This window comes from Garra rufa, chromosome 14 (assembly GCF_049309525.1).
Source record: "Garra rufa chromosome 14, GarRuf1.0, whole genome shotgun sequence".
Classification (NCBI taxonomy): domain Eukaryota; kingdom Metazoa; phylum Chordata; class Actinopteri; order Cypriniformes; family Cyprinidae; genus Garra; species Garra rufa.
The window spans coordinates 39,182,152-39,196,547 of NC_133374.1; the positions used below are offsets into that span (position 1 = coordinate 39,182,152).

Consider the following 14,396-nt stretch of genomic DNA (forward strand, 5'->3'; position numbering starts at 1 on the left):
TACCGAGGGGAGCTGTCTGTTGATTTGTCTTGACCATCTGACACAATGCATCCTATTATTTTAGCAGAAGAACTTTCAAACAAATGCAATGCCAGTCACGGGCTGGCCTTAAGGCTTTTGGACTTTTCGACCGGCGGGCAGCAAAGGGTCAGGATAAGCGGACTCTGACCGGGCGCACGCCATGCATCTCTTGGCATCTCCACAAGGTGGCGTACTGTCACCGATTCTCTTCTTAATTTCTATAAGGGAGCGTTGAAGTGCTCAGGCTAATTGCATTGTGGTTATAAGCGCAGAAGACACACTTCTCCTCGCCCTGCTCTCAAGCTCGGAGTATGACGACAGCCATGTGCTTCGTGAGTTTGTCACGTGGTGTGATGGAGCTGGGCCGCAATGAAATATCTCTAAAACGCTTTGAGATGGTGAGGGTGTCTGGCGATTTAGAACAAAAACGCTCCCACGCTGAAACCTGCGTATACTCACCACACGAGGGCCCACCGAGCAGAGGAGCGCAAATGTCGCAAGCCAAAAATATGGAGCGCTTCACGGATTTGCGTGTCATCCTTTCGCAGGGGCCATGCTAATCTTCTCTGTATCGATCCAATTTTAGTATATGTGCCGCCGTGGCGAGCACAGGACTGCTGGCCCGCTCGAGGTATCTGTACCCCTCGGGTCCCTGCGAGCTCTCGCCAAGGTGGTAGGGTCCAGCGAGCCAAAGCTGCAGTCAGTTAAGGAAACGAACGGCACTTGGATCATTCTACCGAGGGGAGCTGTCTGTTGATTTGTCTTGACCATCTGACACAATGCATCCTATTATTTTAGCAGAAGAACTTTCAAACAAATGCAGTGCCAGTCACGGGCTGGCCTTACGGCTTTTGGACTTTTCGACCGGCGGGCAGCAAAGGGTCAGGATAAGCGGACTCTGACCGGGCGCACGCCATGCATCTCTTGGCATCTCCACAAGGTGGCGTACTGTCACCGATTCTCTTCTTAATTTCTATAAGGGAGCGTTGAAGTGCTCAGGCTAATTGCCATGTGTTTATAAGCGCAGAAGACACACTTCTCCTCGCCCTGCTCTCAAGCTCGGAGTATGACGACAGCCATGTGCTTCGTGAGTTTGTCGCGTGGTGTGATGGAGCTGGGCCGCAATGAAATATCTCTAAAACGTTTTGAGATGGTGAGGGTGTCTGGCGATTTAGAACTAAAACGCTCCCACGCTGAAACATGCGTATACTTACCACACGAGGGCCCACCGAGCAGAGGAGCGCAAATGTCGCAAGCCAAAAATATGGAGCGCTTCACGGATTTGCGTGTCATCCTTTCGCAGGGGCCATGCTAATCTTCTCTGTATCGATCCAATTTTAGTATATGTGCCGCCGTGGCGAGCACAAGACTGCTGGCCCGCTCGAGGTATCTGTACCCCTCGGGTTCCTGCGAGCTCTCGCCAAGGTGGTAGGGCCCAGCGAGCCAAGGCTGCAGTCAGTTAAGGAAACGAACGGCACTTGGATCATTCTACCGAGGGAGCTGTCTGTTGATTTGTCTTGACCATCTGACACAATGCATCCTATTATTTTAGCAGAAGAACTTTCAAACAAATGCAGTGCCAGTCACGGGCTGGCCTTACGGCTTTTGGACTTTTCGACCGGCGGGCAGCAAAGGGTCAGGATAAGCGGACTCTGACCGGGCGCACGCCATGCATCTCTTGGCATCTCCACAAGGTGGCGTACTGTCACCGATTCTCTTCTTAATTTCTATGAGGGAGCGTTGAAGTGCTCAGGCTAATTGCCATGTGGTTATAAGCGCAGAAGACACACTTCTCCTCGCCCTGCTCTCAAGCTCGGAGTATGACGACAGCCATGTGCTTCGTGAGTTTGTCGCGTGGTGTGATGGAGCTGGGCTGCAATGAAATATCTCTAAAACGCTTTGAGATGGTGAGGGTGTCTGGCGATTTAGAACAAAAACGCTCCCACGCTGAAACCTGCATATACTTACCACACGAGGGCCCACCGAGCAGAGGAGCGCAAATGTCGCAAGCCAAAAATATGGAGCGCTTCACGGATTTGCGTGTCATCCTTTCGCAGGGGCCATGCTAATCTTCTCTGTATCGATCCAATTTTAGTATATGTGCCGCCGTGGCGAGCACAAGACTGCTGGCCCGCTCGAGGTATCTGTACCCCTCGGGTTCCTGCGAGCTCTCGCCAAGGTGGTAGGGCCCAGCGAGCCAAGGCTGCAGTCAGTTAAGGAAACGAACGGCACTTGGATCATTCTACCGAGGGGAGCTGTCTGTTGATTTGTCTTGACCATCTGACACAATGCATCCTATTATTTTAGCAGAAGAACTTTCAAACAAATGCAGTGCCAGTCACGGGCTGGCCTTACGGCTTTTGGACTTTTCGACCGGCGGACAGCAAAGGGTCAGGATAAGCGGACTCTGACCGGGCGCACGCCATGCATCTCTTGGCATCTCCACAAGGTGGCGTACTGTCACCGATTCTCTTCTTAATTTCTATGAGGGAGCGTTGAAGTGCTCAGGCTAATTGCATTGTGGTTATAAGCGCAGAAGACACACTTCTCCTCGCCCTGCTCTCAAGCTCGGAGTATGACGACAGCCATGTGCTTCGTGAGTTTGTCGCGTGGTGTGATGGAGCTGGGCTGCAATGAAATATCTCTAAAACGCTTTGAGATGGTGAGGGTGTCTGGCGATTTAGAACAAAAACGCTCCCACGCTGAAACCTGCATATACTTACCACACGAGGGCCCACCGAGCAGAGGAGCGCAAATGTCGCAAGCCAAAAATATGGAGCGCTTCACGGATTTGCGTGTCATCCTTTCGCAGGGGCCATGCTAATCTTCTCTGTATCGATCCAATTTTAGTATATGTGCCGCCGTGGCGAGCAAAAGATTGCTGGCCCGCTCGAGGTATCTGTACCCCTCTGGTCCCTGCGAGCTCTCGCCAAGGTGGTAGGGCCCATCGAGCTAAAGCTGCAGTCAGTTAAGGAAACGAACGGCACTTGGATCATTCTACCGAGGGGAGCTGTCTGTTGATTTGTCTTGACCATCTGACACAATGCATCCTATTATTTTAGCAGAAGAACTTTCAAACAAATGCAATGCCAGTCACGGGCTGGCCTTACGGCTTTTGGACGTTTCGACCGGCGGGCAGCAAAGGGTCAGGATAAGCGGACTCTGACCGGGCGCACGCCATGCATCTCTTGGCATCTCCACAAGGTGGCGTAGTGTCACCAATTCTCTTCTTAATTACTATAAGGAAGCGTTGAAGTGCTCAGGCTAATTGCATTGTGGTTATAAGCGCAGAAGACACACTTCTCCTCGCCCTGCTCTCAAGCTCGGAGTATGACGACAGCCATGTGCTTCGTGAGTTTGTCGCGTGGTGTGATGGAGCTGGGCCGCAATGAAATATCTCTAAAACGCTTTGAGATGGTGAGGGTGTGTGGCGATTTAGAACAAAAACGCTCCCACGCTGAAACCTGCGTATACTTACCACACGAGGGCCCACCGAGCAGAGGAGCGCAATTGTAGCAAGCCAAAAATATGGAGCGCTTCACGGATTTGCGTGTCATCCTTTCGCAGGGGCCATGCTAATCTTCTCTGTATCGATCCAATTTTAGTATATGTGCCGCCGTGGCGAGCACAAGCCGGCTGGCCCGCTCGAGGTATCTGTACTCCTCGGGTCCCTGCGAGCTCTCGCCAAGGTGGTAGGGCCCAGCGAGCCAAAGCTGCAGTCAGTTAAGGAAACGAACGGCACTTGGATCATTCTACCGAGGGGAGCTGTCTGTTGATTTGTCTTGACCATCTGACACAATGCATCCTATTATTTTAGCAGAAGAACTTTCAAACAAATGCAATGCCAGTCACGGGCTGGCCTTACGGCTTTTGGACTTTTCGACCGGCGGGCAGCAAAGGGTCAGGATAAGCGGACTCTGACCGGGCGCACGCCATGCATCTCTTGGCATCTCCACAAGGTGGCGTACTGTCACCAATTCTCTTCTTAATTTCTATAAGGGAGTGTTGAAGTGCTCAGGCTAATTGCATTGTGGTTATAAGTGCAGAAGACACACTTCTCCTCGCCCTGCTCTCAAGCTCGGAGTATGACGACAGCCATGTGCTTCGTGAGTTTGTCGCGTGGTGTGATGGAGCTGGGCCGCAATGAAATATCTCTAAAACGCTTTGAGATGGTGAGGGTGTGTGGCGATTTAGAACAAAAACGCTCCCACGCTGAAACCTGCGTATACTTACCACACGAGGGCCCACCGAGCAGAGGAGCGCAATTGTAGCAAGCCAAAAATATGGAGCGCTTCACGGATTTGCGTGTCATCCTTTCGCAGGGGCCATGCTAATCTTCTCTGTATCGATCCAATTTTAGTATATGTGCCGCCGTGGCGAGCACAAGCCGGCTGGCCCGCTCAAGGTATCTGTACTCCTCGGGTCCCTGCGAGCTCTCGCCAAGGTGGTAGGGCCCAGCGAGCCAAAGCTGCAGTCAGTTAAGGAAACGAACGGCACTTGGATCATTCTACCGAGGGGAGCTGTCTGTTGATTTGTCTTGACCATCTGACACAATGCATCCTATTATTTTAGCAGAAGAACTTTCAAATAAATGCAATGCCAGTCACGGGCTGGCCTTACGGCTTTTGGACTTTTCGACCGGCGGGCAGCAAAGGGTCAGGATAAGCGGACTCTGACCGGGCGCACGCCATGCATCTCTTGGCATCTCCACAAGGTGGCGTACTGTCACCGATTCTCTTCTTAATTTCTATAAGGGAGTGTTGAAGTGCTCAGGCTAATTGCATTGTGGTTATAAGCGCAGAAGACACACTTCTCCTCGCCCTGCTCTCAAGCTCGGAGTATGACGACAGCCATGTGCTTCGTGAGTTTGTCGCGTGGTGTGATGGAGCTGGGCCGCAATGAAATATCTCTAAAACGCTTTGAGATGGTGAGGGTGTGTGGCGATTTAGAACAAAAACGCTCCCACGCTGAAACCTGCGTATACTCACCACACGAGGGCCCACCGAGCAGAGGAGCGCAAATGTCGCAAGCCAAAAATATGGAGCGCTTCACGGATTTGCGTGTCATCCTTTCGCAGGGGCCATGCTAATCTTCTCTGTATCGATCCAATTTTAGTATATGTGCCGCCGTGGCGAGCACAGGACTGCTGGCCCGCTCGAGGTATCTGTACCCCTCGGGTCCCTGCGAGCTCTCGCCAAGGTGGTAGGGTCCAGCGAGCCAAAGCTGCAGTCAGTTAAGGAAACGAACGGCACTTGGATCATTCTACCGAGGGGAGCTGTCTGTTGATTTGTCTTGACCATCTGACACAATGCATCCTATTATTTTAGCAGAAGAACTTTCAAACAAATGCAGTGCCAGTCACGGGCTGGCCTTACGGCTTTTGGACTTTTCGACCGGCGGGCAGCAAAGGGTCAGGATAAGCGGACTCTGACCGGGCGCACGCCATGCATCTCTTGGCATCTCCACAAGGTGGCGTACTGTCACCGATTCTCTTCTTAATTTCTATAAGGGAGTGTTGAAGTGCTCAGGCTAATTGCATTGTGGTTATAAGCGCAGAAGACACACTTCTCCTCACCCTGCTCTCAAGCTCGGAGTATGACGACAGCCATGTGCTTCGTGAGTTTGTCGCGTGGTGTGATGGAGCTGGGCCGCAATGAAATATCTCTAAAACGCTTTGAGATGGTGAGGGTGTGTGGCGATTTAGAACAAAAACGCTCCCACGCTGAAACCTGCGTATACTTACCACACGAGGGCCCACCGAGCAGAGGAGCGCAATTGTAGCAAGCCAAAAATATGGAGCGCTTCACGGATTTGCGTGTCATCCTTTCGCAGGGGCCATGCTAATCTTCTCTGTATCGATCCAATTTTAGTATATGTGCCGCCGTGGCGAGCACAAGCCGGCTGGCCCGCTCAAGGTATCTGTACTCCTCGGGTCCCTGCGAGCTCTCGCCAAGGTGGTAGGGCCCAGCGAGCCAAAGCTGCAGTCAGTTAAGGAAACGAACGGCACTTGGATCATTCTACCGAGGGGAGCTGTCTGTTGATTTGTCTTGACCATCTGACACAATGCATCCTATTATTTTAGCAGAAGAACTTTCAAATAAATGCAATGCCAGTCACGGGCTGGCCTTACGGCTTTTGGACTTTTCGACCGGCGGGCAGCAAAGGGTCAGGATAAGCGGACTCTGACCGGGCGCACGCCATGCATCTCTTGGCATCTCCACAAGGTGGCGTACTGTCACCGATTCTCTTCTTAATTTCTATAAGGGAGTGTTGAAGTGCTCAGGCTAATTGCATTGTGGTTATAAGCGCAGAAGACACACTTCTCCTCGCCCTGCTCTCAAGCTCGGAGTATGACGACAGCCATGTGCTTCGTGAGTTTGTCGCGTGGTGTGATGGAGCTGGGCCGCAATGAAATATCTCTAAAACGCTTTGAGATGGTGAGGGTGTGTGGCGATTTAGAACAAAAACGCTCCCACGCTGAAACCTGCGTATACTCACCACACGAGGGCCCACCGAGCAGAGGAGCGCAAATGTCGCAAGCCAAAAATATGGAGCGCTTCACGGATTTGCGTGTCATCCTTTCGCAGGGGCCATGCTAATCTTCTCTGTATCGATCCAATTTTAGTATATGTGCCGCCGTGGCGAGCACAGGACTGCTGGCCCGCTCGAGGTATCTGTACCCCTCGGGTCCCTGCGAGCTCTCGCCAAGGTGGTAGGGTCCAGCGAGCCAAAGCTGCAGTCAGTTAAGGAAACGAACGGCACTTGGATCATTCTACCGAGGGGAGCTGTCTGTTGATTTGTCTTGACCATCTGACACAATGCATCCTATTATTTTAGCAGAAGAACTTTCAAACAAATGCAATGCCAGTCACGGGCTGGCCTTAAGGCTTTTGGACTTTTCGACCGGCGGGCAGCAAAGGGTCAGGATAAGCGGACTCTGACCGGGCGCACGCCATGCATCTCTTGGCATCTCCACAAGGTGGCGTACTGTCACCGATTCTCTTCTTAATTTCTATAAGGGAGCGTTGAAGTGCTCAGGCTAATTGCATTGTGGTTATAAGCGCAGAAGACACACTTCTCCTCGCCCTGCTCTCAAGCTCGGAGTATGACGACAGCCATGTGCTTCGTGAGTTTGTCACGTGGTGTGATGGAGCTGGGCCGCAATGAAATATCTCTAAAACGCGTTGAGATGGTGAGGGTGTCTGGCGATTTAGAACAAAAACGCTCCCACGCTGAAACCTGCGTATACTCACCACACGAGGGCCCACCGAGCAGAGGAGCGCAAATGTCGCAAGCCAAAAATATGGAGCGCTTCACGGATTTGCGTGTCATCCTTTCGCAGGGGCCATGCTAATCTTCTCTGTATCGATCCAATTTTAGTATATGTGCCGCCGTGGCGAGCACAGGACTGCTGGCCCGCTCGAGGTATCTGTACCCCTCGGGTCCCTGCGAGCTCTCGCCAAGGTGGTAGGGTCCAGCGAGCCAAAGCTGCAGTCAGTTAAGGAAACGAACGGCACTTGGATCATTCTACCGAGGGGAGCTGTCTGTTGATTTGTCTTGACCATCTGACACAATGCATCCTATTATTTTAGCAGAAGAACTTTCAAACAAATGCAGTGCCAGTCACGGGCTGGCCTTACGGCTTTTGGACTTTTCGACCGGCGGGCAGCAAAGGGTCAGGATAAGCGGACTCTGACCGGGCGCACGCCATGCATCTCTTGGCATCTCCACAAGGTGGCGTACTGTCACCGATTCTCTTCTTAATTTCTATAAGGGAGCGTTGAAGTGCTCAGGCTAATTGCCATGTGTTTATAAGCGCAGAAGACACACTTCTCCTCGCCCTGCTCTCAAGCTCGGAGTATGACGACAGCCATGTGCTTCGTGAGTTTGTCGCGTGGTGTGATGGAGCTGGGCCGCAATGAAATATCTCTAAAACGTTTTGAGATGGTGAGGGTGTCTGGCGATTTAGAACTAAAACGCTCCCACGCTGAAACATGCGTATACTTACCACACGAGGGCCCACCGAGCAGAGGAGCGCAAATGTCGCAAGCCAAAAATATGGAGCGCTTCACGGATTTGCGTGTCATCCTTTCGCAGGGGCCATGCTAATCTTCTCTGTATCGATCCAATTTTAGTATATGTGCCGCCGTGGCGAGCACAAGACTGCTGGCCCGCTCGAGGTATCTGTACCCCTCGGGTTCCTGCGAGCTCTCGCCAAGGTGGTAGGGCCCAGCGAGCCAAGGCTGCAGTCAGTTAAGGAAACGAACGGCACTTGGATCATTCTACCGAGGGGAGCTGTCTGTTGATTTGTCTTGACCATCTGACACAATGCATCCTATTATTTTAGCAGAAGAACTTTCAAACAAATGCAGTGCCAGTCACGGGCTGGCCTTACGGCTTTTGGACTTTTCGACCGGCGGGCAGCAAAGGGTCAGGATAAGCGGACTCTGACCGGGCGCACGCCATGCATCTCTTGGCATCTCCACAAGGTGGCGTACTGTCACCGATTCTCTTCTTAATTTCTATGAGGGAGCGTTGAAGTGCTCAGGCTAATTGCATTGTGGTTATAAGCGCAGAAGACACACTTCTCCTCGCCCTGCTCTCAAGCTCGGAGTATGACGACAGCCATGTGCTTCGTGAGTTTGTCGCGTGGTGTGATGGAGCTGGGCTGCAATGAAATATCTCTAAAACGCTTTGAGATGGTGAGGGTGTCTGGCGATTTAGAACAAAAACGCTCCCACGCTGAAACCTGCATATACTTACCACACGAGGGCCCACCGAGCAGAGGAGCGCAAATGTCGCAAGCCAAAAATATGGAGCGCTTCACGGATTTGCGTGTCATCCTTTCGCAGGGGCCATGCTAATCTTCTCTGTATCGATCCAATTTTAGTATATGTGCCGCCGTGGCGAGCAAAAGATTGCTGGCCCGCTCGAGGTACATGTACCCCTCTGGTCCCTGCGAGCTCTCGCCAAGGTGGTAGGGCCCATCGAGCTAAAGCTGCAGTCAGTTAAGGAAACGAACGGCACTTGGATCATTCTACCGAGGGGAGCTGTCTGTTGATTTGTCTTGACCATCTGACACAATGCATCCTATTATTTTAGCAGAAGAACTTTCAAACAAATGCAATGCCAGTCACGGGCTGGCCTTACGGCTTTTGGACGTTTCGACCGGCGGGCAGCAAAGGGTCAGGATAAGCGGACTCTGACCGGGCGCACGCCATGCATCTCTTGGCATCTCCACAAGGTGGCGTAGTGTCACCAATTCTCTTCTTAATTACTATAAGGAAGCGTTGAAGTGCTCAGGCTAATTGCATTGTGGTTATAAGCGCAGAAGACACACTTCTCCTCGCCCTGCTCTCAAGCTCGGAGTATGACGACAGCCATGTGCTTCGTGAGTTTGTCACGTGGTGTGATGGAGCTGGGCCGCAATGAAATATCTCTAAAACGCTTTGAGATGGTGAGGGTGTCTGGCGATTTAGAACAAAAACGCTCCCACGCTGAAACCTGCGTATACTCACCACACGAGGGCCCACCGAGCAGAGGAGCGCAAATGTCGCAAGCCAAAAATATGGAGCGCTTCACGGATTTGCGTGTCATCCTTTCGCAGGGGCCATGCTAATCTTCTCTGTATCGATCCAATTTTAGTATATGTGCCGCCGTGGCGAGCACAGGACTGCTGGCCCGCTCGAGGTATCTGTACCCCTCGGGTCCCTGCGAGCTCTCGCCAAGGTGGTAGGGTCCAGCGAGCCAAAGCTGCAGTCAGTTAAGGAAACGAACGGCACTTGGATCATTCTACCGAGGGGAGCTGTCTGTTGATTTGTCTTGACCATCTGACACAATGCATCCTATTATTTTAGCAGAAGAACTTTCAAACAAATGCAATGCCAGTCACGGGCTGGCCTTAAGGCTTTTGGACTTTTCGACCGGCGGGCAGCAAAGGGTCAGGATAAGCGGACTCTGACCGGGCGCACGCCATGCATCTCTTGGCATCTCCACAAGGTGGCGTACTGTCACCGATTCTCTTCTTAATTTCTATAAGGGAGCGTTGAAGTGCTCAGGCTAATTGCATTGTGGTTATAAGCGCAGAAGACACACTTCTCCTCGCCCTGCTCTCAAGCTCGGAGTATGACGACAGCCATGTGCTTCGTGAGTTTGTCACGTGGTGTGATGGAGCTGGGCCGCAATGAAATATCTCTAAAACGCTTTGAGATGGTGAGGGTGTCTGGCGATTTAGAACAAAAACGCTCCCACGCTGAAACCTGCGTATACTCACCACACGAGGGCCCACCGAGCAGAGGAGCGCAAATGTCGCAAGCCAAAAATATGGAGCGCTTCACGGATTTGCGTGTCATCCTTTCGCAGGGGCCATGCTAATCTTCTCTGTATCGATCCAATTTTAGTATATGTGCCGCCGTGGCGAGCACAGGACTGCTGGCCCGCTCGAGGTATCTGTACCCCTCGGGTCCCTGCGAGCTCTCGCCAAGGTGGTAGGGTCCAGCGAGCCAAAGCTGCAGTCAGTTAAGGAAACGAACGGCACTTGGATCATTCTACCGAGGGGAGCTGTCTGTTGATTTGTCTTGACCATCTGACACAATGCATCCTATTATTTTAGCAGAAGAACTTTCAAACAAATGCAGTGCCAGTCACGGGCTGGCCTTACGGCTTTTGGACTTTTCGACCGGCGGGCAGCAAAGGGTCAGGATAAGCGGACTCTGACCGGGCGCACGCCATGCATCTCTTGGCATCTCCACAAGGTGGCGTACTGTCACCGATTCTCTTCTTAATTTCTATAAGGGAGCGTTGAAGTGCTCAGGCTAATTGCCATGTGTTTATAAGCGCAGAAGACACACTTCTCCTCGCCCTGCTCTCAAGCTCGGAGTATGACGACAGCCATGTGCTTCGTGAGTTTGTCGCGTGGTGTGATGGAGCTGGGCCGCAATGAAATATCTCTAAAACGTTTTGAGATGGTGAGGGTGTCTGGCGATTTAGAACTAAAACGCTCCCACGCTGAAACATGCGTATACTTACCACACGAGGGCCCACCGAGCAGAGGAGCGCAAATGTCGCAAGCCAAAAATATGGAGCGCTTCACGGATTTGCGTGTCATCCTTTCGCAGGGGCCATGCTAATCTTCTCTGTATCGATCCAATTTTAGTATATGTGCCGCCGTGGCGAGCACAAGACTGCTGGCCCGCTCGAGGTATCTGTACCCCTCGGGTTCCTGCGAGCTCTCGCCAAGGTGGTAGGGCCCAGCGAGCCAAGGCTGCAGTCAGTTAAGGAAACGAACGGCACTTGGATCATTCTACCGAGGGGAGCTGTCTGTTGATTTGTCTTGACCATCTGACACAATGCATCCTATTATTTTAGCAGAAGAACTTTCAAACAAATGCAGTGCCAGTCACGGGCTGGCCTTACGGCTTTTGGACTTTTCGACCGGCGGGCAGCAAAGGGTCAGGATAAGCGGACTCTGACCGGGCGCACGCCATGCATCTCTTGGCATCTCCACAAGGTGGCGTACTGTCACCGATTCTCTTCTTAATTTCTATGAGGGAGCGTTGAAGTGCTCAGGCTAATTGCATTGTGGTTATAAGCGCAGAAGACACACTTCTCCTCGCCCTGCTCTCAAGCTCGGAGTATGACGACAGCCATGTGCTTCGTGAGTTTGTCGCGTGGTGTGATGGAGCTGGGCTGCAATGAAATATCTCTAAAACGCTTTGAGATGGTGAGGGTGTCTGGCGATTTAGAACAAAAACGCTCCCACGCTGAAACCTGCATATACTTACCACACGAGGGCCCACCGAGCAGAGGAGCGCAAATGTCGCAAGCCAAAAATATGGAGCGCTTCACGGATTTGCGTGTCATCCTTTCGCAGGGGCCATGCTAATCTTCTCTGTATCGATCCAATTTTAGTATATGTGCCGCCGTGGCGAGCAAAAGATTGCTGGCCCGCTCGAGGTATCTGTACCCCTCTGGTCCCTGCGAGCTCTCGCCAAGGTGGTAGGGCTCATCGAGCTAAAGCTGCAGTCAGTTAAGGAAACGAACGGCACTTGGATCATTCTACCGAGAGGAGCTGTCTGTTGATTTGTCTTGACCATCTGACACAATGCATCCTATTATTTTAGCAGAAGAACTTTCAAACAAATGCAATGCCAGTCACGGGCTGGCCTTACGGCTTTTGGACGTTTCGACCGGCGGGCAGCAAAGGGTCAGGATAAGCGGACTCTGACCGGGCGCACGCCATGCATCTCTTGGCATCTCCACAAGGTGGCGTAGTGTCACCAATTCTCTTCTTAATTACTATAAGGAAGCGTTGAAGTGCTCAGGCTAATTGCATTGTGGTTATAAGCGCAGAAGACACACTTCTCCTCGCCCTGCTCTCAAGCTCGGAGTATGACGACAGCCATGTGCTTCGTGAGTTTGTCACGTGGTGTGATGGAGCTGGGCCGCAATGAAATATCTCTAAAACGCTTTGAGATGGTGAGGGTGTCTGGCGATTTAGAACAAAAACGCTCCCACGCTGAAACCTGCGTATACTCACCACACGAGGGCCCACCGAGCAGAGGAGCGCAAATGTCGCAAGCCAAAAATATGGAGCGCTTCACGGATTTGCGTGTCATCCTTTCGCAGGGGCCATGCTAATCTTCTCTGTATCGATCCAATTTTAGTATATGTGCCGCCGTGGCGAGCACAGGACTGCTGGCCCGCTCGAGGTATCTGTACCCCTCGGGTCCCTGCGAGCTCTCGCCAAGGTGGTAGGGTCCAGCGAGCCAAAGCTGCAGTCAGTTAAGGAAACGAACGGCACTTGGATCATTCTACCGAGGGGAGCTGTCTGTTGATTTGTCTTGACCATCTGACACAATGCATCCTATTATTTTAGCAGAAGAACTTTCAAACAAATGCAGTGCCAGTCACGGGCTGGCCTTACGGCTTTTGGACTTTTCGACCGGCGGGCAGCAAAGGGTCAGGATAAGCGGACTCTGACCGGGCGCACGCCATGCATCTCTTGGCATCTCCACAAGGTGGCGTACTGTCACCGATTCTCTTCTTAATTTCTATAAGGGAGCGTTGAAGTGCTCAGGCTAATTGCCATGTGTTTATAAGCGCAGAAGACACACTTCTCCTCGCCCTGCTCTCAAGCTCGGAGTATGACGACAGCCATGTGCTTCGTGAGTTTGTCGCGTGGTGTGATGGAGCTGGGCCGCAATGAAATATCTCTAAAACGTTTTGAGATGGTGAGGGTGTCTGGCGATTTAGAACTAAAACGCTCCCACGCTGAAACATGCGTATACTTACCACACGAGGGCCCACCGAGCAGAGGAGCGCAAATGTCGCAAGCCAAAAATATGGAGCGCTTCACGGATTTGCGTGTCATCCTTTCGCAGGGGCCATGCTAATCTTCTCTGTATCGATCCAATTTTAGTATATGTGCCGCCGTGGCGAGTACAAGACTGCTGGCCCGCTCGAGGTATCTGTACCCCTCGGGTTCCTGCGAGCTCTCGCCAAGGTGGTAGGGCCCAGCGAGCCAAGGCTGCAGTCAGTTAAGGAAACGAACGGCACTTGGATCATTCTACCGAGGGGAGCTGTCTGTTGATTTGTCTTGACCATCTGACACAATGCATCCTATTATTTTAGCAGAAGAACTTTCAAACAAATGCAGTGCCAGTCACGGGCTGGCCTTACGGCTTTTGGACTTTTCGACCGGCGGGCAGCAAAGGGTCAGGATAAGCGGACTCTGACCGGGCGCACGCCATGCATCTCTTGGCATCTCCACAAGGTGGCGTACTGTCACCGATTCTCTTCTTAATTTCTATGAGGGAGCGTTGAAGTGCTCAGGCTAATTGCATTGTGGTTATAAGCGCAGAAGACACACTTCTCCTCGCCCTGCTCTCAAGCTCGGAGTATGACGACAGCCATGTGCTTCGTGAGTTTGTCGCGTGGTGTGATGGAGCTGGGCTGCAATGAAATATCTCTAAAACGCTTTGAGATGGTGAGGGTGTCTGGCGATTTAGAACAAAAACGCTCCCACGCTGAAACCTGCATATACTTACCACACGAGGGCCCACCGAGCAGAGGAGCGCAAATGTCGCAAGCCAAAAATATGGAGCGCTTCACGGATTTGCGTGTCATCCTTTCGCAGGGGCCATGCTAATCTTCTCTGTATCGATCCAATTTTAGTATATGTGCCGCCGTGGCGAGCAAAAGATTGCTGGCCCGCTCGAGGTATCTGTACCCCTCTGGTCCCTGCGAGCTCTCGCCAAGGTGGTAGGGCTCATCGAGCTAAAGCTGCAGTCAGTTAAGGAAACGAACGGCACTTGGATCATTCTACCGAGAGGAGCTGTCTGTTGATTTGTCTTGACCATCTGACACAATGCATC

At 52.0% G+C, this 14,396-nt stretch overlaps 19 non-coding genes across 19 annotated transcripts; all 19 read right to left on the minus strand.

Moving 5' to 3' along the window:
- Window positions 1-524: 524 nt before the first annotated feature.
- Window positions 525-631, minus strand: LOC141285940 (U6 spliceosomal RNA). Its single transcript, XR_012339064.1, has one exon. It is a non-coding gene; the product is annotated as a U6 spliceosomal RNA (small nuclear RNA).
- A 648-nt stretch (window positions 632-1,279) lies between these two features.
- LOC141285941 (U6 spliceosomal RNA) lies at window positions 1,280-1,386 on the minus strand. Its single transcript, XR_012339065.1, has one exon. It is a non-coding gene; the product is annotated as a U6 spliceosomal RNA (small nuclear RNA).
- Window positions 1,387-2,033: 647 nt separating this feature from the next.
- On the minus strand, window positions 2,034-2,140 carry LOC141285942 (U6 spliceosomal RNA). Its single transcript, XR_012339066.1, has one exon. It is a non-coding gene; the product is annotated as a U6 spliceosomal RNA (small nuclear RNA).
- A 648-nt stretch (window positions 2,141-2,788) lies between these two features.
- Window positions 2,789-2,895, minus strand: LOC141285544 (U6 spliceosomal RNA). The gene has a single exon (XR_012338672.1). It is a non-coding gene; the product is annotated as a U6 spliceosomal RNA (small nuclear RNA).
- A 648-nt stretch (window positions 2,896-3,543) lies between these two features.
- Window positions 3,544-3,650, minus strand: LOC141285944 (U6 spliceosomal RNA). The gene has a single exon (XR_012339068.1). It is a non-coding gene; the product is annotated as a U6 spliceosomal RNA (small nuclear RNA).
- A 648-nt stretch (window positions 3,651-4,298) lies between these two features.
- LOC141285946 (U6 spliceosomal RNA) lies at window positions 4,299-4,405 on the minus strand. The gene has a single exon (XR_012339069.1). It is a non-coding gene; the product is annotated as a U6 spliceosomal RNA (small nuclear RNA).
- A 648-nt stretch (window positions 4,406-5,053) lies between these two features.
- Window positions 5,054-5,160, minus strand: LOC141285947 (U6 spliceosomal RNA). The gene has a single exon (XR_012339070.1). It is a non-coding gene; the product is annotated as a U6 spliceosomal RNA (small nuclear RNA).
- Window positions 5,161-5,808: 648 nt separating this feature from the next.
- LOC141285948 (U6 spliceosomal RNA) lies at window positions 5,809-5,915 on the minus strand. The gene has a single exon (XR_012339071.1). It is a non-coding gene; the product is annotated as a U6 spliceosomal RNA (small nuclear RNA).
- Window positions 5,916-6,563: 648 nt separating this feature from the next.
- Window positions 6,564-6,670, minus strand: LOC141285949 (U6 spliceosomal RNA). The gene has a single exon (XR_012339072.1). It is a non-coding gene; the product is annotated as a U6 spliceosomal RNA (small nuclear RNA).
- A 648-nt stretch (window positions 6,671-7,318) lies between these two features.
- LOC141285950 (U6 spliceosomal RNA) lies at window positions 7,319-7,425 on the minus strand. The gene has a single exon (XR_012339074.1). It is a non-coding gene; the product is annotated as a U6 spliceosomal RNA (small nuclear RNA).
- A 648-nt stretch (window positions 7,426-8,073) lies between these two features.
- Window positions 8,074-8,180, minus strand: LOC141285951 (U6 spliceosomal RNA). Its single transcript, XR_012339075.1, has one exon. It is a non-coding gene; the product is annotated as a U6 spliceosomal RNA (small nuclear RNA).
- A 648-nt stretch (window positions 8,181-8,828) lies between these two features.
- On the minus strand, window positions 8,829-8,935 carry LOC141285545 (U6 spliceosomal RNA). The gene has a single exon (XR_012338673.1). It is a non-coding gene; the product is annotated as a U6 spliceosomal RNA (small nuclear RNA).
- Window positions 8,936-9,583: 648 nt separating this feature from the next.
- LOC141285952 (U6 spliceosomal RNA) lies at window positions 9,584-9,690 on the minus strand. Its single transcript, XR_012339076.1, has one exon. It is a non-coding gene; the product is annotated as a U6 spliceosomal RNA (small nuclear RNA).
- A 648-nt stretch (window positions 9,691-10,338) lies between these two features.
- Window positions 10,339-10,445, minus strand: LOC141285953 (U6 spliceosomal RNA). Its single transcript, XR_012339077.1, has one exon. It is a non-coding gene; the product is annotated as a U6 spliceosomal RNA (small nuclear RNA).
- A 648-nt stretch (window positions 10,446-11,093) lies between these two features.
- On the minus strand, window positions 11,094-11,200 carry LOC141285954 (U6 spliceosomal RNA). The gene has a single exon (XR_012339078.1). It is a non-coding gene; the product is annotated as a U6 spliceosomal RNA (small nuclear RNA).
- Window positions 11,201-11,848: 648 nt separating this feature from the next.
- LOC141285546 (U6 spliceosomal RNA) lies at window positions 11,849-11,955 on the minus strand. The gene has a single exon (XR_012338674.1). It is a non-coding gene; the product is annotated as a U6 spliceosomal RNA (small nuclear RNA).
- A 648-nt stretch (window positions 11,956-12,603) lies between these two features.
- Window positions 12,604-12,710, minus strand: LOC141285957 (U6 spliceosomal RNA). The gene has a single exon (XR_012339080.1). It is a non-coding gene; the product is annotated as a U6 spliceosomal RNA (small nuclear RNA).
- Window positions 12,711-13,358: 648 nt separating this feature from the next.
- LOC141285506 (U6 spliceosomal RNA) lies at window positions 13,359-13,465 on the minus strand. The gene has a single exon (XR_012338634.1). It is a non-coding gene; the product is annotated as a U6 spliceosomal RNA (small nuclear RNA).
- Window positions 13,466-14,113: 648 nt separating this feature from the next.
- Window positions 14,114-14,220, minus strand: LOC141285548 (U6 spliceosomal RNA). The gene has a single exon (XR_012338675.1). It is a non-coding gene; the product is annotated as a U6 spliceosomal RNA (small nuclear RNA).
- Window positions 14,221-14,396: the final 176 nt, after the last annotated feature.